The sequence below is a fragment of the Chlorocebus sabaeus genome, chromosome 16 (assembly GCF_047675955.1).
Source record: "Chlorocebus sabaeus isolate Y175 chromosome 16, mChlSab1.0.hap1, whole genome shotgun sequence".
NCBI classification, from domain to species: domain Eukaryota; kingdom Metazoa; phylum Chordata; class Mammalia; order Primates; family Cercopithecidae; genus Chlorocebus; species Chlorocebus sabaeus.
The window spans coordinates 19,581,132-19,604,202 of record NC_132919.1 but is presented as its reverse complement, the minus strand read 5'-3'; the positions used below and the strand labels follow the sequence as shown (position 1 = coordinate 19,604,202).

General features: G+C 38.8%; 1 protein-coding gene across 1 annotated transcript in view; it reads right to left on the bottom strand.

The window, feature by feature from the left end:
* SPECC1 (sperm antigen with calponin homology and coiled-coil domains 1) overlaps positions 1-23,071 on the bottom strand; it is a 313,389-nt gene that overhangs the window by 275,950 nt on the left and 14,368 nt on the right. The window lies entirely within an intron of this gene.

Genomic DNA, 23,071 nt, shown 5'->3' with positions numbered 1-23,071 from the left:
AAACTAGCCGGGCAAGGTGGCGGGCGCCTGTTCCCAGCTACTCGGGAGGCTGAGGCAGGAGAATGGGGTAAACCCGGGAGGCGGAGCTACCAGTGAGCTGAGATCCCACCACTGTACTCCAGCCTGGGCAACAGAGCAAGACTCTGTCTCCAAAAAAAAAAAAAAAAAAAAAAAAAAAAGTTTCTCACTCAATAATTTTTTTAATATACAGTAAAAAACTGATCTATGATATATTATTTGTCAGACTGACAAATGCTGACAACACTAACTGTTGGTGAGGATGTGGGAAATACTGATTACCTACTGAGCACACACTATTTGTAAAGAATTCTGCTGGATGCTAGAGATGTGAATATGAATAATACAGAAATGATGTTCCTGTCCATATAGAACTTACATTTTTAGGGGGGAAATAAGAGGAGAGAGGGGAAGTTTTAAAACAAGCACACAATAAAATACAATTCTGACCTGTGCTCCAAAGGAGAAACTCAGGGCACTTAGAGAGTGTAACAAGGACCTTATGTCATCTGAGATGAGGAATCCTCAGCCCTACAAATTCATCAACTCTTTAGAACAACTGGCAAAACATAGATATCCACAACTTTTGTCTCAGTAATTCCACTCCTAGATATCAATCCTAAGTACATGAGACAGCAGATATACACACAAATGATATTTACTGCAGCATTGTTTATGATAGCAAAAAACAAGAAACAATTCATATGGCTCTCAATAGGATACTGGGTACATGAGGGTACATACACAGAATTCAACCATCAAAAACAGTGATACAGATGTCCACAGATGGACATAAAAAGCTGTGTGTTACACGGAAACACACACAAGCAGCAGCAGGGTAGGCTTACGTTAGTTAATATGAGCTAATTTCTGGGAAAAGAAAAATCTAGTGGATGCACAGAAAACATCTGAAAGAACAGAAACAAAACTGTCAGCAGAATGTTGAGACCTTTTACTAAGTTGTATATCTCTATTGTTTGCAATTTTTATCCCAAGCAAGAATTACTTTTTGAAAAAAGAAAATTCAGGAAATGAAGCTTTTCTTTAAACTTCATGTTTAAACAAATGGTGATGGAATAAAGAGTTCCTATTCATCATAAACACACACAGCACACATGCACACATGTGTGTGCACAAACCCTTTACTTAGTAAATACCATGTTGAATATTTTAGTCTTTCCTTTTAGGTTCTATCCCTTCACTCAAAATGCGGTTATAAAGAAATGTACTTTTCATGTGCCTTCTGCCTAAACCCACTTTCATATAACTTTACAGTCCCATTATCATTATAGTCTCAAAGCTAGACTCAGCCTGGAACTACCCTTTCATTTGGAACTCTTATTAAAATGCCACATACAGCTCCTTCAAATAAAAATAAACTCTAGGACCTGACGCTAGGCTTCCTTTGTTGCTACTTATAATGGCCAAGTTCTGTGCTTATAATACATCTTCTTTCATTTTATTGCTACATATCAAAGGGTTTTGTATGTTTTTTCTTATTATGTCTTAATTCAAAACACCATCACACTCTTTTCCAGATGAAAATAAGGAAAAGAAATCGAGCAACTGACTGACTTAAAGATCATAAAACTATATAGTAGCAGAGAGAGTCAGCAAAAGAAGAAACACACATTTCCCAAGTAGAGGCTGAAAACCAGTACCATTCACCTCTAGGGTGAGCTATATACAGCTTAGAAAGTCACCTTCTCTAAATGTTCAAACTGAATCCCGTACCCATACTTTACCACTACCTCGTAAGAACAGCCTCAGATCTTGTTATAGCCTTTTTTTAGCATGCTGAAGCCAATAAAATGCTTCCCATTCAGCAAGAGAAACAAGTTCTGAAACACTGAATAATTTGCCCACAGCCTAAGAACATTTCCACTGTGACTGTTTCAGATCCTTACTCTTCTCCACACAGAACACTAGAAAACTTCTTGGATTCTATGATGCACGGCTTAGAAGTCTGTTTAGCACAATTTAATTCCAAATAGTTATTAAATTCTCCTCTGTTCCAGAAACAGTGTTAAATACTGTGAATATAAAAATGGAAAAGATACTCTCCTGGCTCCCAAGAAAGTCAGCCAGGTAGAGGAGACACAGGCACACAAATCACTGTCACATAAAGCTCCACCTCCCTAACTTCAAACGAGGGCCTAAGTCACCAAGAATACAGTAGCAGTTGTGACTACGAATAACTACTGTAATTCAATACTTTATCTTCCCTTAGAAAACTCTTCTCCCTTGGAAATTTATCTACATTTCTAAATACCATTCCTTACTAAAAGGAAGCAGGGCTCCTTGGGGAAATAGCTGATTCTAGGTGTGGACTATGAAATGCACATGGTGAGTCTGGGACATCTCATGTTGCCCAGAAATCAAGGAAATGCCCAAAGATTAACAGAGTCGTGTTAAATGGACCTAAGAGTGAACCAGAAGGAGCTCAATTTACCCTATGTGGAACAACTTCAAGAAAAATATGACAGTGATGAATAATAAAACATGAATTAAAATACATATTGGTACCAAAAAGAGAATAAAAGGGTGTGGCTTTGGATAAAACTCTTCTTCATGGAAGAATACCAGCTAATAAATGTAAAGGAAATGACAGAATCAGAAAAATTATCATTTTGTAAACCTTAATATATTCACCTAGACATGCTAAAGCCACTGAGTAAAAGGCTGCTTGGAAAGAGGATGCTCGCATGATCTGAGTTTCACACCACACATAATTTATTAGATACAGGAAGGAAGATGTGATCAAGTTTCCCGTGACCCCCAGCCGGGTCCCCCGAAACTATGTGCCTCCTTGTGATGCAGGAGCTACACAGCATCGCCCACACAGCTTCTCGCCAAAACTGTTTGAAGCTAATCACAAGGGAAGAACTGGACACCTTCTGACCATGAGATGCTCCACCAGACAACTTGCTTGACCTCTCCAAAGAAAACTCAGTTTCATTTAAAAACAAAACTAATTATCTAAAAATAACAAATGAAAAGCAAAGTGTGGACTTGAGCTCCAGGGACAGAGCAGACATACTGTTCCCTGTTCTTCCCACTAAGTGGTAATAAAAACCCTCAACACTAGATATAAAAAAAATATAAGAAGGTTTTGGAAGTGAGAGAGGAGGCAGACTATCCAGGTGCCTTAAGGCTCACAGAACAACCCAGGGATGGGTTCACTGGGCCTTCTTCCTGCTTCATTATCTCAGACTTGGAGCTGAAGAAGCAGACAACTTCGAAACCCCAAGGGGCACAGATTGAAAAGCGCCAAGAAAAGCCTGCCCTCTCTAGCCAAAGGACCAGGAAGGCGACAGTCTAATGAGACGGAACACATTTAGACAGTAACTGCCCATTTACCAGCAATAACTGACCGGGGAGCCTAGACTTCCAGTCTTGTGAGGATGTACCAAGGTACCCAATACCCCCGCCAAGGCTGAGTAAGGATTGTGACTTTTATCCCTTATGGCAGTAATAAGGAGCCCATCCCTCACCCCCCAGCAGTGTCAGGGGAGCCTGGACTTCCACTTCCCCACAGGAGTGATGAGGCCCCCCTTCCTCTCCCTGCTGAGGTCATGTCAGAGGAGGCCTAGTGGAGATTCAGTGACTTAACCTTTTCCCAGAGATAACAAGGCCACCTTTCCTCCCTCTTCCCCTATGGTGACAGTGAAAGCACTGTGGCAAGCAGTTACAAGGCACTCCTACCCCTCCCAGCCAGGGAGGTATCAGGGAGGCCAAGTAGGGAACCAGAATACCCACAATCACCCAGCAGCAACTGGGGTCCCCCACCCCACTGGGTGTCAATGGAAGCAGAGCAGAAAGCCTGGATATTTACCACCATCTAGAAGTAACAAGCTGATGTCCTCCTTCTTCTACTACAGTGGTGTCCAAAACAGCCTGCCAAAACAGAAGGTGTAAGTAAGGTCTAGAGTCTGATAACATAATACCCAAAGCATTGAAGTTTCCATTGAGGATGACTTATACCAAGAGCCAGGAAGATCTCAAATTGAAAAATAAAAGACAATTGACAGACACTAGCACTAAGAGAGCACAAATATTAGAATTACCTGGAAAGATTTTAAAGCATATATCATAAGCCTCAACAGGCTGGGTGCAGTGGATCACGCCTGTAATCCCAGTACTTTGGGAGTCCGAGGCAGGTGGATCACAAGGTCAGGAGATCAAGACCATCCTGGCTAACATGGTGAAACCCCAATTCTACTAAAAATACAAAAAAATTAGCCAGACGTGGGTGGGCACCTGTAGTCCCAGCTACTCGGGAGGCTGAGGCAGGAGAATGGTGTGAACCCAGGAGGAGGAACTTGCAGTGAGCCGAGAACGCGCCATTGCACTCCAGCCTGGGCCACAAAGCGAGACTTTGTTTTTAAAAAAAAAAAAAAAAAAAAAGCCTCAACAAATACCTACAAATGTGCTTGAAACAAATGAAAAAAATATATATATCTTGGCAAAGAAATAAAAGATGTACATTTTGGCCAGGTGCAGTGGCTCACGGCCTGTAATCCCAGCACTTTGGGAGGCTGAGTCAGGTGGATCACCCGAGGTCAGGAGTTCAAGACCAGCCTGACCAACATGGAGAAACCCCGTCTCTACTAAAAATGCAAAATTAGCTGGGCATGGTAGCATATGCCTGTAATCCCCGCTACTTGGGAGGCTGAGGCAGGAGAATCGCTTGAACCCAGGAAGCGGAGGTTGCGGTGAGCCGAGATCACGCCATTGCACATTGCACTCCAGCCTGGGCAACAAGAGCGAAACTCCATTTCAAAAAAAAAAAGATGCATATTTTAATGGAAATTTTAGAATTGAAAAATACAGTAACCAAATTGAATGGATAGACTTAACACAGAATGGAGGGGCAGACAAAATAATCAGTGAACTTCAACAGAAAACAATAGAAGTTACCCAATATGAAAAACAGAAAGAAAATAGACTAGCCAAAAAATAAAGAAGAAAGAGGAGGAGCAGGAGGAATGATGGAAAAAGAGAAAGGAAGGAAGGAATGAAGGGAAAGAGGGAGGGAAGGAGTGAGGGAGAAAGTCTCAAAGACCTCTGAGACTAAAATAAAAGATCTAACACTCTTGCCATCAGGGTCCAGGAAAGAGACAAAGAGGGCACAGCTGGAAAAGTATTCATAAAATAATAGCCGAAAACTTCCCAAATCTGGCAAGAGACATAAGCCTACAGATTCAAAATGCTGAACCCCAAACAAAAAGCCCAATAAAATCCACACCAAAATACATCATAGTCAAACTTCTGAAAAGACTAAAAGACAAAAAGTCTTGAAAGCAGTGAGTGAAACAACACTTCATGTATAAGGAAAAACAATTCAAATAACAGATTTCTTATCAGAAATTAAGGAAGCCAGAAGGAAATGACACAATGGTTTTCAAGTGCTGAAAGAAAAGAAGTGTCAACACAAAATTCTAGATTCAGTAAAAACATCCTTCAAGAATCAACGGGAAATCAAGACATTCTCAGATAAAGGAAAATAAGAGAACATGTTGCCAGCAGATCTACCATAAAGGAATGGCAAAAGGAAGATCATGCAACAGACCGAAAATGATGAAAGAAGGAATCCAGAAACACCAAGAAGAAAGAAATAGCATAGTAAGCAAAAATATATGTAATTACTATAAAATTCCTATCTCCTCTTAAGACTTCTAAATTATATTGATGGTTGAAGCAAAAATTATAACCCCGTCTGAAGTGCTTCTAAATGTATGTAGAGAATTATAAATGGGGAAAGTATAGGTTTCTACACTTATTGAAGTGGTAAAATGACAACACTGTGAAAAGTTACATACACACACATATAAGTACATATAAATATATGTGTGTATATGTGTATATATACATATAATGTAATACAGCAAACACTGACAACACTATACAAAGAGATAACCAAAAACAAATTAGATAAATCAAAATGGAATTCTAAAAAATATTCAAATAAGCTACAGGAAGATAAGAAAAAAAAGGGAGGACAAACTAAATTTTTTAAAAACATAAATAAAATGGTAGACTTAAGCCCTAACCTATCAATAATTACATAAATGTAAATGATCTAATTATATCAATTAAAAGACAAATATGACAGAGTTAATTTAAAAACATAGCTATAAGAAACCTGCTTTAGGCCAGGGGCAGTGACTCACGCCTATAATCACAGCACTTTGGGAGGCTGAGGTGGATGGATCACCTGAGGTCAGGAGTTCCAGACCAGCCTGGACAACGTGGTAAAACCCCATCTCTACTAAAAATACAAAAAAAAAAAAAAAATTAGCCAGGCATGTGCATCTCTACTGAAAGTACAAAAAAAAAAAAAAAAAAAAAAAAAAAATTAGCCAGGCATGGTGGCACATGCCTGTAGTCCCAGTTCAGGAGGCTGAGCCACAAGAATTGCTTGAACCCAGGCAGTGGAGGTTGCAGTGAGCCAAGACTGTGCCGCTCCAGCCTGAATGACAGAGCAAGACTCCATCTCAATTGAAAAACCAAAAAGAAACCTGCTTTAAATATACCAATATATGTTGATTGAAATTAAAAGAATAAAATATATCATGAAAACATTAAGCAAAAGAAAGGAGTGGCTATATTAATAACATAAAATAGACTTCGGAGAAAAGAAAATTTCAAGAGAGAGGAATAAAAGGATCAAGAAAAGATCCTGAAAGGAAAACAGGCAAATCAATCATTCTACTTGGAGATTCAACACGCTCTCTTAACAACTGATAGAACAACTAGACAAAAAAATCAACATGGAGTTGAGAACTTAACACCACTGAACAACAGGATCTAATAGACATTTACGGAATGCTCTACCCAACAATAGCAAAATAAACATTCAAGTATTCACTGAACATATCCTCAGACCCTACCCTGGGCCATAAAACAAAGTGATTGCCGAGGGGTTGGCTGGACAGTGGAAGAGCTGAATGGGGAGGGAGAAGGTGACAGCTAAAGAGTGTAGGATTTCTTTCTGGGATAATGAAAATGTTCCAGAACTGACTGTGGTGATGTTTGTACAACTCTACAAATATAAAAAAAGGCCATTGAATTGTACGTTTTAAGTGGGTAAAACATATGGTATGTGGATTATATCTCAATAACACTTTTTAAAAACTTAACATATTTGAAAGAATGGAAGTCATACAGAGTGTGCTCTACTGGAATCAAACTAGAAAGAAGTAACTGGAGGATAACGAGAAAAGTCTCCAAATACTTGAAAACTGGACAACACATTTCTAAAATCATCCATAGGCCAAAGATATTCATTTCTGATATTCATTTTTATTCAGTTTAATGCATTTTTAAAAATTCCTTAAAGGAAATAAACTGAATAAAAATGAATATCAAAATTTGTGGGACATAGTTAAAACAATGCTGAGAGGGATATTTATAACACTAAATGCTTACATTAGAAAAGAGAAAGTTTCGACCGGGCGCGGTGGCTCACGCCTGTAATCCCAGCACTTTGGGAGGCCGAGGCGGGCGGATCACAAGGTCAGGAGATCCAGACCATCCTGGCTAACATGGTCAAACCCCGTCTCTGTTAAAAATACAAAAAATTAGCCGGGCGTGGTGGCGGCGTCTGTGGTCCCAGCTACTCGGGAGGTTGAGGCAGGAGAATGGCGGAAACCCGGGAGACGGAGCTTGCAGTGAGCCGAGATCGCGCCACTGCACTCCAGCCTGGGCGACAGAGCGAGACTCCGTCTCAAAAAAAAAAAAAAAAAGAAAAGAAAAAAAAGAAAAGAGAAAGTTTCTTTTTTTTTTTTTTTTTTTTTTTTTGAGGCAGAGTCTCTCTCTGTCACCCAGGTTGGAGTGCAATGGCGTGATCTCTGCTCACTGCAACCTCCGCCTCCCGGGTTCAAGCGATTCTCCTGCCTCAGCCTCCCGAGTAGCTGCGACTACAAGCGCCTGCCACCACGCCCAGCTAATTTTAATATTTTAAATAGAGACGGGGTTTCACTATGTTGTCCAGAATGGTCTCGATCTCTTGACCTCATGATCCACCCGCCTCAGCCTCCCAAAGTGCTGGGATTACAGGCATGAGCCACCACACCTGGCTGAGAAAAAGTTTCAAATCAATAGTCTCCACTCCCATCTCAAGAACATAGAAGACAAAGAACAAAATAAACTCAAAGTAAGCAAAAGAAATAAAATGCAAAAATAAATCAGTAAAATTGAAAACAGAAACATAATAGAGAAAATCAGTACTGATTCTTTGAAAGATTAATAAAATTGACAAATCTCTAGCAAGGCTAACAAAGCAACAAGAGAGAAGACATGGATTACCAGTTATTAGAATGAAAGCATAATTACAAACAACTCTACACAAATTTGATAATGTAGATGAAATGGACTAATTACTGAAAAAACACAAATCACCACAACTCACCCAATATGAAATAATTTGGATAGCCTGATAACTACTGAGAAAATTGAATTTGTAATTTTTAAACTCTTAAAACAGAAACACTAAACTTAAAATTGTATAAATAATAGATAAGGTAATTATACCCTTCCCTAACAAATAAAAACAATGACAAATTATTTTGCAACTAAAGAGATGTATGTACTGTGAAAAATATCTTCAGAAAAATAGAAGTTTGTTTGAAGAATAAGGATTTTTAAAATGTTTTTAACACTCAATAAGCAAATACCTGGGCCCAGATGGTTTCACTGGAGAATTCTACCAAATGTTTAATGAAGGATTACCACCAACTCTACATAGCATCTCTGAGAAAACTGAAGAGAAGGGAACATCTCCCAGTTCATTTTATGAAGTTGGTGTTACTCTGATACTAGAAATGTACAAGGACAGCAACTCTCGACACACTGCTTATGGGTAGCTCTCCTCTGCAGGAGCAGTTAGGAAAAAAAAAAAAAAAAAAAGAAGAAGAAGAACTGGACAAGGGCAGTATAAAAAAAGAAAACTGGGCCGGGTGCAGTGGCTCACACCTGTAATCCCAGCACTTTGGGAGGCTGAGGTTGGTGGATCACCTGAGGTCAGGAGTTTGAGAGTAGTCTGGCCAACATGGTAAAACCCTGTCTCTACTAAAATACAAAAATTAGCCAGGCAGGGTGGCAGAGAAAATAAAAAGAAACAACAAAAGAAAACTGCAGACCAATATCCTTCATGAATATAGACACAAAACTCCTTAAACTCTTTAATAAAATATCAGCAAGTAGAAGCAATATGTAAAAATAATTACATACCATGATCAAGTGGGACTTATTCCAGAAATGCAAGGCTGGTTCAACATTTGAAAACAAGGTAACCCACTATATGAATGTACTAAAGAGGAAAACTACATGATCACATCAATCAATGCAGAAAAAAGCATTTGCCAAAATCCAATATCCATTCATGATACTCTAATAAGAAAAATAAGAATAGAAGGGAAATTCCTTGACTTGATAAACTTACAAAAAACTACAAAAGCTTACAGCTAACCTATCCTTAGTGGTGAAAAACTAAATGCTTTCCTCTAAGATCAGGAATAAGGCAAAGATGTTCATTCTCATTGCTCTTATTTAACACAGCCCTGAAGTTCTGACTTGTACAAAAACGATAAGAAAGGGAAATGAAAGACCTGCAGATTGGAAAAGAAGAAATAAAACTGTTTCTGTCTGCAGTTGACATGACTGTCTCATAGAAAATGTAAAGCAACTAGGAGTAGAGGGGCAGTGGAGAGATGCTGGTCAAAGGATAAAAATTTCAGTTAGAAGGAATAAGCTCAAGATACCTATTGCACAACATGGTGACTATACTTAATACACTGTACTCTTGAAAAGGCTAAAAGAGTGGACATTAAGTGTTCTTACCACAAAAATAACTATGTGAAGTAATGCATACGCTAATTACCACAATGTATATTACTCCAAAACATCATGTTGTACACAGTACACACAATTTTATCTGTCAATTTAAAAACACATGGTTTGGCCAGGAACAGTGGCTCACACTTGTAATCCCAGCACTTTAGGAGGCCGAGGCAGGCGGAAAACTTGAGGTCAGGAGTTCGAGACCAGCATGGTCAACATGGTGAAACTCCATCTCTACTAATAATACAAAAATTAGCAGGATGTGGTAGTGCATGCCTGTAATCCCAGCTACTTGGGAGGCTGAGGCACAATAATTGCTTGAACAAGGGAGGCAAAGGTTGCAGTGAGCTGGGTGCCACTGCATTCCAGCCTGGTGACAGAGTGAGACTCCATCTCAAAAAAAAATAAACAAAATAAAGCATGATTTTTCTTAAATGCAAAGCGGCCAGGCACAGTGGCTCACGCCTGTAATCCCACCACTTTGGGAGGCCGAGGCAGGCGGATCACGAGGTCAGGAGTTTGAGACCAGCCTGACCAACATGGTGAAACCCCATCTCTACTAAAAACACAAAAATTAGCCAGGCATGGTGGCGTGCACCTGTAGCCCCAGCTACTCAGGAGGCTGAGGCAGGAGAATCACTTGAACCCAGGAGGCGGAGGTTGCAGTGAGCCAAGATTGGCCACTGCACTCCAGCCTGGGTGACAGAACGAGACTGTCTAAAAAAAAAAAAAAAAAAAGCAACCTAATTTTAAAAACACTAAAACTAATAAGTGAATTCAATAAGTCTTCAGGATTCAGGATATATGACGAACATACAAAAATCAACTGAGCTGGACAAAGGAGGATTGTTTTAAGTCAGCATTTTGAGGCTGTAATGCACAATGATAGTGCCTGTGAATAGCCACTGTGCTCCAGCCTGAGCAACATAATGAGACCACATCTCTATTTAAAAAAAAAAAAAACTGTATATGTACTAGCAATAAACACATGGATGCTGAAATTAAAAACACAATAAATACTGTTTTTAATTGCCTACAAAAAAATGAAATACTTAGGTATAAATCTAACAAAACATGCAGGACTTGTGTGCTGAAAACTACAAAACGCTGATAAAAGAAATCAGGCTGGGCACGGTGGCTCATGCCTGTAATCCCAGCACTTTAGCAGGCCGAGGCGGGTGGATCACGAGGTCAGGAGATCAAGACCATCCTGGCTAACACGGTGAAAACCCATCTCTACTAAAAATACAAAAAATTAGCCAGGCATGGTGGTGGGCGCCTGTAGTCCCAGCTACTTGGGAGGCTGAGGCAGGAGAATGGTGTGAACCTGGGAGGTGGAGCTTGCAGTGAGCCGAGATAGCCCCACTGCACTCCAGCCTGGGCGACAGAGCGAGACACCATCTTAAAAAAAAAAAAAAAAAAAGAAACCAAAGAAGACTTAAGTAGAGAGAAATATACCGTGCTTATAGGTTGGAAAACTTAACGTAATAAAGATGTCAATTTTATCCAAATTATTACACAGATTAACATGATTACTACCAAAATCCCAGAAAATTTTTATATAGATATAGACAAAATTATACGAAAATGTATATGGAAAGGCAAAGGAACTAGAGTAGCTAAAACAAATTTGAAAAAGAAAAATAAAGTGGGAAAAAATCAGTCTATCCAGTTTCAAGACTTACATAGCAACAGTAACCAAGACTGTGATATTGACAGAGGGACAGACATCGATCAATGCAACCAAACAGAGAACTAAGAAAGCAGCACACACAAATAAGCCCAAATGATTTCTGACAAAGGCGCTAAAACACTTCAAAGGGGGAAGATATGTTTCTCATTAAATGGTGTCAAGTCATTGCACATCCATAGGCAAAAAGATGAACCTGAATCTCACACCCTACAGAAAAATTAACTCAAAATGACTCAAGGACTTAAACATAAAATGTACATCTATAAAACAGTTAGAAAAAGGCTGGGCACGGTGGCTCACGCCTGTAATCCCAGCACTTTGGGAGGCCAAGGCGGGTGGATCACAAGGTCAGGAGTTTGAGACCAGCCTGGCCAACATGGAGAAGCTCCATCTCTACTAAAAAGACAAAATTAGCCGGGTGTGGTGGCACGTGCCTGTAATCCCGAGGCTGAGGCATGAGAATCACTTCAACCCGGGGAGCGGAGGTTGCGGTAAGCCGAGATCACACCATTGCACTCCAGCCTGGGCAACAAGAGCAAAACTCCATCTCAAAAAAAGAAAGAAAAAATAGGAGAAAATCTCTGGGATGTAAGGCGAGGCAAAGAATTCTTACACTTGATGCCAAAGTAAGATCTATAAGGCCAGTCGTGGTGGCTCATGCCTGTAATCCCAGCACTTTGGTCAACCTAGATGAAAGGTATATGGGAATTCAGTGCATTATTCTTTCAACTTTTCTATAGGTTTGAATTTTTTTCAGTAAAAAATTGGGGGAAAGGCCAGATGCGGTGGCTCACACCTGTAATCCCAGCACTTTGGGAGGGTGGGGCGGGCGGATTACGCGGTCAGGAGTTTGAGACCAGCCTGGCCAACATGGTGAAACCCCGTCTCTACCAAAAATATAAAAAAATAGCCAGGTGTGGTGGTACACGCCTGTAATTCCAGCTACTCAGGAGGCTGAGGCGGGAGAATCGGTTGAACCTGGGACGTGGAAGTTGCAGTGAGCCGAGATTGTGCCACTGCACTCCAGCCTGGGTGACAGAGCGAGACTCCATCTCAAAAGAAAAAAAAAAGAATATCAAACACTAACTTTAGAAACTATTTAAAGGAGCCAGAATTTAATTGTATTCATTTTTAGGCAATTTTTATGCTCCATGGTATTGTTAAACACAAGAGAGCCATCAGCGAACAATTAGTGGAGCTCAACAGCTGTTCAATGTGATAACTGTTGAGGAAGACAGCCCTGTCAATATCACTGTCATTTGAGTCTGACAAGAAGCACCCCCAAAGCTGTGCCTCCTTGAGGAGCAACATAAGGGGTTTAACACTGTTTGGGTGTCATGGTTTGGATATGGTTTGTTCGGCCCCACCAAGTCTCATGTTGAAATCTGTCCCCCAGTACTAGAGGTGGGGCCTTATTGGAAGGAGTCTGAGTCATGGGGGCATATCCCTCCTGCATGGTTTGGTGCCATTCTTGCAGGAATTAGTGAGTTCTTACTCTTAGTTCCCACAACAACTGGTTGTTAAAAAGAGCCTGGCACCTTCCCTCATCTCTCTCTTCCTCTCTCACCATGTGATCTCACTGGTTCCCCTTCCCTTTATGCAATGAGTGGAAGCAGCCTGAAGCCTTCACCAGAAGCAGATATTGACGCCAGGCTTCTTGTACAGCCTACAAAACCATGAGCCCTATAAACCTTTTTTCTTTATAAATTGTCCAGCCTCAGGTATTCCTTTATAGCAAGACAAATGAACCAAGACAGGGGGAAATCAACTTCATTAAAATAATCTATGCAGTCCATGAAACAAATACAAACAAGAGGTTCCAGAGGTGGGAAGCCAATCCCAGAGTTCCTACAACACAGTATCTGAAAATTCCAGTTTCTAACCAAAAAATATATATATATATACAAATATATATAGGCCGGGAGTGGTAGTTTATGTCTGTAATCCCAGCACTTTGGGACACTGAGGTGGGTGGATCACCTGAGGTCAGGAGTTCGAGACCAGCCTGGCCAACACGGCAAAATCCCGTCTCTACTAAAAATACAAAAATTAGCCAGGTGTGGTGGTGGATGCCTGTAATCCCAGCTACTCAGGAGGCTGAGGCAGGAGAATGACTTGAACCCAGGAGGTAGAGGTTGCAGTGAGCCGAGATCGCCCCACTGCACTCCAGCCTGGGCAACAGAGCGAGATTCAAAAAAAAAACTATATATATATACACACACACATATGTATGTAAATTTGTGTGTGTATATATACACATACACATATATACATATATATACACACACATATATATGTATATATGAGGCTTGAAAAGAAATAAGGACGTATGAACCATACTTTCTGTGGTTATGATAGGGTGGGGTATGACAGGGGGAAGCAGACAAGGGAAACTACAAGTGAGAGCAAACAGTTACCAGATTTAACAGACTTTGGAGTAACCATTATAAATATGTCCACAAAATTAAAGAAAAGCGTGATTAAAAAAGGAAAGGAAAGTATCATAACAATATTACTCCAAATGGAGAATATCAATAAAGGCATAGAAATTATAAAATATAATAAAATGGAAATTCTGGAGTTGAAAGGTAGAATAACTAAAATTTAAAATTCACTAGAGAAGGTTCATATTTGAACTGTATTTGAATTCATATTTGAAACTATATTTGAACTGGCAGAAGAAAAATTTAGTGAGACAAATATACATCAATAGACATTATTCAAATGAAAAACAAAAAGAGAAAAGAATGAAGAAAAATGAACAGAATCTCAGCAAAATGTGGCACATTAACATATGCATCCTGAGAGTACCGGAAGGAGATGAGAAAGAAAAAAGAGGAAGAAAAAATATTCAAATAATGGCCAGTAACTTCCTAGATTTTTTTTTTAAGCAATAACCTATACAATCAGGAAACTTAATGAATTCCAAGTAGGATAAATACAAAAAGAACCACAAACAGATACGCCATGGTAAATATGCTACAAGTCAAAAACAGAAAATCTTGAAAGCAGCTAGAGGAAAAGTTATAAGAGAACTTCACTTATAAAAGAACCAAAATAATAGAAACAGTTGACCTCTCATCAGAAACAATCAATGATAACATATTTAAAGTGCTCAAAGAAAAAAAAAAATTCCTATATACAACAAAGCTATCTTTCAAAATATACATCCAAAAGCATTGAAAGCGGGGTCTTGAAGAGTTATTTGTGCATCCATGTTCATAGCAGCATTATTCACAACAGCTAAATGGTAGAAGCAACCCAAGGGTCCATTAACAAATAAATAAATAAAATGTGGTGTATGTATACACAATGGAATATTATTCAGTATCAAAAAGGAATGAAATTCTGACACACGCTACAACATGGCTAAACCTTGAGAACACTATGCTAAGTGAAATAAGCCAGCCACAAAAGGACAAATACTGTATTACTTCACTTGTATGAAATACCTAGAGTAGTCAAATTCAGAGAGAGAAAGTAAAACAGTGGTTCCAAGGGCTGAGGGAGGGAGTAATGGGGAGTTATTGCTGAATGGGTACAGAATTTCAGTTCTGCAAGATAAAAAGAGTTCTGGAGACAGATGGCGGTGAGGGTTGTACAACAATATAAATACACTTTATACTACTGAACTGTAGACTTAAAAATGATTAACATGGTGAAACCCCGTCTCTACTAAAAATACAAAAAAATTAGCTGGGCGTGGCAGTGGGCGCCTGTAATCCCAGCTAGTTGGGAGGCTGAGGCAGGAGAATCGCTTGAAACTGGAAGGCGGAGGTTGCAGTGAGCCGAGATTGCGTCCTGCACTCTAGCCTGGACAATAACAGTAAAATTCCGTCTCAAAAAATAAAAAATGATTAAGCAGGAGGTCAGGCACAGTGGCTCACGCCTATAATGCGAGCACTTTGGGAGGCCAAGGCGGGCAGATCACTTGAGATCAGGAGTTTGAGACCAGCCTGGCCAACATGGCAAAATCCTGTCTCTGCTAAAAATACAAAAATTAGCCAGGCATGGTGGCATATACCTATAATCCCAGCTACTTGTGAGGCTGAGGCACAAGAATCGCTTGAACCCAGGAGGCAGAGGTTGCAGTGAGACAACATCACGCCACTGCATTCCAGCCTGGGCGACAAAGCAAGAGTCTGTCTCAAAAAAAAAACAAAAACAAAAAGCAAAATCAAAAAATAATTAAGCAGGCAACAAGAGATGGCTGCTGAGAAGGAGAAAGATGTGAAGGACCAAGGCTGATGAGAGCACAAAACTTTTTAAAAATTGTGTAATGATTAAAATGGTAAATTTTATATGTATCTTACCACAGTAAAAAAAAATGAGGGAGAGGGGTGACAGGAAATGAAGGTGAAATAAAGACATCCCAGAGAAACAAAAGTAGAGAATTTGTTGCCTTAGAAGAAACACTAGAGAAAGTTCTTCAGGCTGAAAGCAAGTGACCCCAGAGGGTAATCTGAATTCACACAGAAAATCAAAGCGTACCAGTAAAGGTTATTCTGTAACTATGACACTAAAAATGCATATTTTTTCCTTTCTTCTCTGAATTGATTTAAAAAGCAATTGTATAAAATATTATATATAAAGCCTATTGTTGAACCTATAACATATATAGAAATATACTTGCAATATATTTGCATATAACTGCACAAAAGACAGAGTTGGAACAAAGCTGTTATTAGACTAAGGAATAGATAGCAAAGTAATATAACAACAGGGAACTTAAAAATAAAATTTTTAAAATTTTTAAAATAATAATTACAACAATAGTACGGTTGGGTTTGTAATATTAATAGACGTGATACAAAAATACCACAAAAAGGGGAGAAGAGAATAGAACTACATAGGAATAACATTTCTATATCTAACTAGAATTAAATTATAAATCTGAAGTAGATTCTGGTAAGTTAAGATATACATGTGAAACCCTAAATAGTAAAAAGTAACCCACATAAACACAATGAAAAAATAAATAAAAGAATTAAAATGTTTGTATGAGTTTCCTCAGGCTATAGTAACAAACTACCACAAATTGAGTGGCTTAACTGAACAGAAATGTATTTTCTCCCAGTTCTGGAGGCTAAAAGCCTGCAATCAAGGTGAGTCCAGGGCCATGCTCCCTGTGAAGGCTCTAGGAAAGAATCCTGCCTTGTCTCTTCCAGCTTCCGGTGGTTCTCAGGAACCCTAAGTGCTCCTTGGCTTGTAGCTGCATCATTCCTAGCTACCAGAAAGAAGGAAATAATAAAGATTATAGCAAAAAATAATGAAATCAAAAGTAGAAAAACAATAGAAAAAATAAATAAAACCAAAAGCTAGTTCTTTGAAAAAAATCAACCAAGTTAACAAACCTTTTAGCTAGACTGACAAAAGGGAGGGAAGACTAAAATTATTAAAATCAGAAATGAAAGAGGGGACATTACTAATGAGGGTTTAGAAAAGAATACTATGCACAAATGTGTGCCAACAGATTAGAAAACTTAGATGAAATGGACAGGTTCCTAAGAAGACATCAACTACCAAAATTTACTCAAGAAGAAAGAGATAATTTGAATGAGCTATAACAAGTGAAGAGACTGAATTGGCAATCAAGAAACTATCCACAAAGAAAATCCCAGACCTAGAAGATTTCACTGTGAAATTATTTCAAACTTATAAATATAAATTAACATCAGTTCTTCACAAACTCCTCCAAAAAAAAGAACAGATCTCTATTCACAGGTGATACGATCTTATATTTAGAAAATCCTAAGGAAACTACTAAGACACTATGATAACTGATAAACAAGTTGAGCAAGGTTGCAGGGAGGGAGGAGGGAACACTTCTCAACTCATTTATGAGACCAGTATTACCCTGATACCTAAATCAGGCAAAGAGATCACAAGAAAAGAAAACTACTCACAGGTGTCTTTTCTGAATATGGATATGAAAATCCCCAACAAAATACCAGCAAAACAATTTCAGCGACATGTGAAAAGAACTGTATACCATGACCATATGGGATTTATGCAAGGAATGAAAGGTTGGCTTAAAAGTTTAATATCTGAAAGTCAACTGTTAATATCAGTAGTATAAAAGTCATATGATCAACTCAATAGACATAGAAAGAGCATTTGACAAAATCCACCACCCTTTCGTGATAGGAATAGAAGGGAACTTCTTCAAACTGATAAAGGGAAAGTACTAAAGACCCACAGCTAACATCATACTTCATGGTAAAAGACAGGATGTTTTACCCCTAAGATGAGGAAGAAGACAAGGATGTCTGCTCTGCCACTTCTATTAAACACTGTACTGGAGCTTCTCTTCTAATGCATATTATTCTATTTTAATGCATATTAAAACCATAATTAGGGTAATTAGGCAACAGAAGGAAAGAAAAGACATCTAGATTGGAAATAATAAATAAAACTGTCTCTATTCATAGGTGATATGATCTTATATTTAGAAAATCTAAGGAAACTACTAAGACACTATGATAACTAATAAACAAGTTCAGCAAGGTTGCAGGATAGAAAACAAATATACAAAAACCTATTATATTTCTATACACTTGCAGTGAACCCAAAAATGAGATTAAGAAAATAATTTCATTTACAATAACATCAAAAAGAATAAAAGCACTCAAAAATAAATTTATCCAAATAAGTGCAAAACTTATACTCTAGAAGCTATGAAACACTATTAAAAGAAATTAAAGGTTTAAACAAATGAAAAACTATCCCATGTTCATGGATCAAAAGACTTAGCATTGGCAATGCTCTCCAAATTGATCTATAAATTCAACAAAATCCTTATCAAAATCCCAGATGAGGCTGGGGGTAGTGGCTCATGCCTGTAATCCCAGCTCTTTGGGAGGCCAAGGCAGATCACCTGAGGTCGGGAGTTCGAGACCAGTCTGACCAACATGAAGAAACCCTATCTCTACTAAAAATACAAAATTAGGCCGGGCGCGGTGGCTCAAGCCTGTAATCCCAGCACTTTGGGAGGCCGAGACGGGCGGATCATGAGGTCAGGAGATCGAGACCATCCTGGCTAACACGGTGAAACCCTGTCTCTACTAAAAAATACAAAAAACTAGCCGGGCGAGGTGGCGGGCGCCTGTAGTCCCAGCTACTCGGGAGGCTGAGGCAGGAGAATGGCGTGAACCCGGGAGGTGGAGCTTGCAGTGAGCTGAGATCTGGCCACTGCACTCCAGCCCAGGCGACAGAGCGAGACTCCGTCTCAAAAAAAAAAAAAATACAAAATTAGCCGGTATTGGTGGTGCATGCCTATAATCCCAGCTACTTGGGAAGCTGAGGCAGGAGAATCACTTGAACCCGGGGGGCAGAGGTTGCAGTGAGCCAAGATCGTGCCATTGCACTCCAGCCTGGGCAACAAGGGCAAAATTCCATCTCAAAAAAAAAAAAAAAAAAAAAAATCCCAGATGACTTCATTGTTGAAATTGAAAAGATTATTCTAAAATTCACATGGAATTGCAAGGCCTTGAGAGTAGCCAAAACAAACTTGAAAAACATGAACAAAATATAGGATGACTCACTTGCCAATTTCAAATGTTACAACACAGAGCAACAGTAATCAAGACAGCGTGGTACTGGCACAAAGACGCATACATACATACATACATACACGTCAATGGAATAGAATTGAGAGTACAGAAACAAGCCTAAACATCTATGGTAAGTGCTTTCTTTTTCTTTCTTTCTTTCTTTCTTTTTTTTTTTTTTTTTTTTTTTTTTTGCAGATTTAGAATCTCACTATGTTGCCCAGGCTGGTCTTGAATTTTGAATTTCTGGGCTCAAACAATCCTCCCACTTTGGCCTCCCAAAGTGCTGGGATAACAGGCATGAGCCACCACATCCAGCCCAAATGATTTTCAGAAAGGTCAACAAGACTATTCTTTTCAACAAATAGGTCTGGAGTAATCAGATAGCCACATGAAAAAAAAATGAAGTTGGACCCTCCATCACACCATATGCAAAAATTCATTCAAAAATGAATGGATGACTTAAACATAAGAGTTAAGACTGTAAAACTCTTAGAAGGAAACACAGGGGTAAATCTTAAAAACGTTAGGTTTGACGAAGAATTCTTAGACATGACACCAAAAGCATGAGCAACTAAGGTAAAAATGGGTAAATTGTACCTACCAAAATGAAAAACTTTTGTGCTTGAAAGGACACCATCAAGAAATGGAAAGCCAAAACAGCCAAAGCAATATTAAGCAAAAAGAACAAAGCTGGAGGCATCATACTACCTGACTTCAAAGCAACAGTAACCAAAACAGCATAGTACTAATAGAAAACAGACACATAGACCAACGGAACAGAATAAAGAACCCAAAAATAAATCCACATATTTATAGTCAACTGATTTTTGACAAAGGCATCAAGAACACACTTTGGGGAAATGACACCCCTTCAATAAATGGTAATAGAAAAACTGGACATCCATATGCAGAAGAATAAAACTAGACCCCTATCTCTCACCATATACAAAAATCAACTCAGACTGAATTAAAGACTTGAATGTAAGATCCAAAACTATGAAACTACTAGAAGAAAACATAAGGGAAAATGCTTCAAGACATTGGTCTAGGCAAAGATTTTATTGCTAAAACCTCAAAAACAGGCCGGGCGCGGTGGCTCAAGCCTGTAATCCCAGCACTTTGGGAGGCCGAGACGGGCGGATCACGAGGTCAGGAGATCGAGACCATCCTGGCTAACACGGTGAAACCCCGTCTCTACTAAAAATACAAAAAACTAGCCGGGCGAGGTGGCGGGCGCCTGTAGTCCCAGCTACTCCGGAGGCTGAGGCAGGAGAATGGCATAAACCCGGGAGGCGGAGCTTGCAGTGAGCTGAGATCCGGCCACTGCAGTCCAGCCCGGGCTACAGAGCAAGACTCCGTCTCAAAAAAAAAAAAAAAAAAAAACACAGACAACAAAAACAAAAATGGAAAAATAGGACTTTATCAAACTAAAAATCTCCTGCACAGCAACGGAAACAATCAACAGAATGAAGAGACAACCTGTAGAATAGGAGAAAATATTTGCAAACTATTCATCCAACGAGGGACTAGCATTCAGAATACACAAGCGACTAAAATAACTCAACAGCAAAAAAGCAAATAATCTGGTTTTTATATGGGCAACAGATCTGAATAGACATTCTCAAAGGAAGACATACAAATGTCACTATCATTTTGCCAGTACCACACTGTCTTGATTACTTGTTACTGTATAAATGTTTAAATTAGGAAGCGTGAGTCATCCTATACTTTGTTCTTGTTTTTCAAGTTTGTTTTGGATATTCTTGGAGTCTTGCAAGTATAAAATAGCCAACAAGTATGAAAAAATGTTCACCATCACTAATCATCAGAGAAACAAAAATCAAAACCACTATGAGATATCCTCTCACTCCAGTTAGAATGGCTATTATCAAAAAGACCAAATATAATAGATGCTGGCAAAGATTTGGAGAAAAGGGAACTCCTATACACCATGGGTAGGGATGCAAATTGGTAATGGCTATCATGGAGAATAATACTGAGGTTTTTCAAAAAACTGAAAATAGAACTATCATATGATCCAGCAACCCTATTACTGGGTATTTATCCAAAGGAAAGGAAGTCAGTATACTGAAGAAATGTATGCACTCCCATATTAATTGCAACACTATTCACAACAGCCAAGATAGGGAATCAATCTGTGCATCAACAGATGAATGGATAAAGAAATGTGGCATATACACTCAATAGAATACTATTCAGTCATTAAAAAAGAATGAAATCCTGTCATTCCCAGCAATATGGATGAACCTGGAGGACATTATATTTAATAAAATAAGTAAGGCACAAAAAGATAAACAGTGCATGTTCTCACTTAGACATGGGTGCTAAAAAGAAAATGGAGTCATAGAATTAGAAGGGGTGGCTTGGGAAAAGTTAATGGATAAAAATGTACAGCTATATGAGAAGAATAAGTTTTAATGTTCTATAGCACTGTAGGGTGAGTATAGTTACCAATAATTTATTGTACACGTTCAAAAAGCTAGAAGAGATTTTGGATGTTCCCAGCACAAAGGAATGATAAATGTTTGCGATGATGGATATCCTAATTACCCTGATTCGATCATTACACATTGCACACATGTATCAAATTATCACTCTGTACCTCATAAATATGTATAATTATTACATGTCAACAAAAAAAAAGAAAAAAAGAAAATTAAAAGAAAATCCACATAATGGAAGAAAGAAAATATTTGCAAATTATATGTATCTGATAAAGATTTAATATTTATAATATATAAAGAACTCCTACAACTCAAGAACAACAAAAACAAAACAACCCAATTCGAAAATGGGCAAAAGTCTTGAATATACACTTACCTAAAGAAGATACACAATTAGCCAATAAAGACATGAAAAGATGCTCAACATCACTAGTCATCAGGGAAATATAAATCAAAACCACAATGAGATACCACTTCATACCCACTAGGATGGCTAGAATAAAAAGCCAGGTAAGGATGTGAAAAAATCAGAAACTTCATTCACTGCTGTTGGGAATGTAAAGTGATGCAGCCACTTTGGAAAACAGTCTGGCAGTTCCTCAAATTATTAAATGTAGAGTTACCATATGACCCAGAAATATTCCTCCTGGGTATATAACCAAGAAAAATGAAAACATACATCCACATAAAAACTTGTACATGGGCATTTATAGCAACATTATTCATAACAGCAAAGGTGGTAACAACCCATATGCCCACCATCTGATGAACAGGTACATAACATGTGGTATATCCATACACTAGAATATTATCTGCCCATGCAAGGAGTGACATCCAGCTACATGCTACAAGGATGAATCTCAGAAACCTTATGCTAAGTGAAAGAGGTCAGTCACAAATGACCACAGATTATGATTCCATGCATAGGAAATGTCCAGAATAGGGAAATCTATAGAGACAGAAAGTAGATTAGTGGTTGGGTGGGGCTGGGAGGACAATTAGTATTCCTACTACTTTCCCAGAGCTGCTGGAACAAAGTACCACAAACTGGGGAGCTTAAACATAGAAATTGGTTTTCTCACAGTTCTGGAGACTAGGAGTCTGAGATCAAGGTGTCAGCAGAGTTGGTTCTTTCTGAGGGCCCTGAGGCAAGGCTCTGTCCCAGGCCTCTCTCCTTGGCTTACAGGTGACCATCTTCTCCCTGCATCTTCACATCATCTTTTCTCTGTATGTGCCTATGTCCAAATTTTGATTGGCTCATTCTGGGTCATGGCCAATTGCTGTGCCCAAAGTCTACTTCCAAAAGAACAGAAGACAGAACCCTGAATACACAAAACTTATAGTCATTTTAATGTCCGCTTTTCCTATGAGATTGTGCACACACAAAAGTGGGGTTTTTATCTGCATTGAGCAAGGTTTAATAAGGAAAACAGAATTCAAGAGAAGCAGTTTAATAGAGGGAATTTAATATGGGAACTAATTACAAGGTTTAGGGCAGG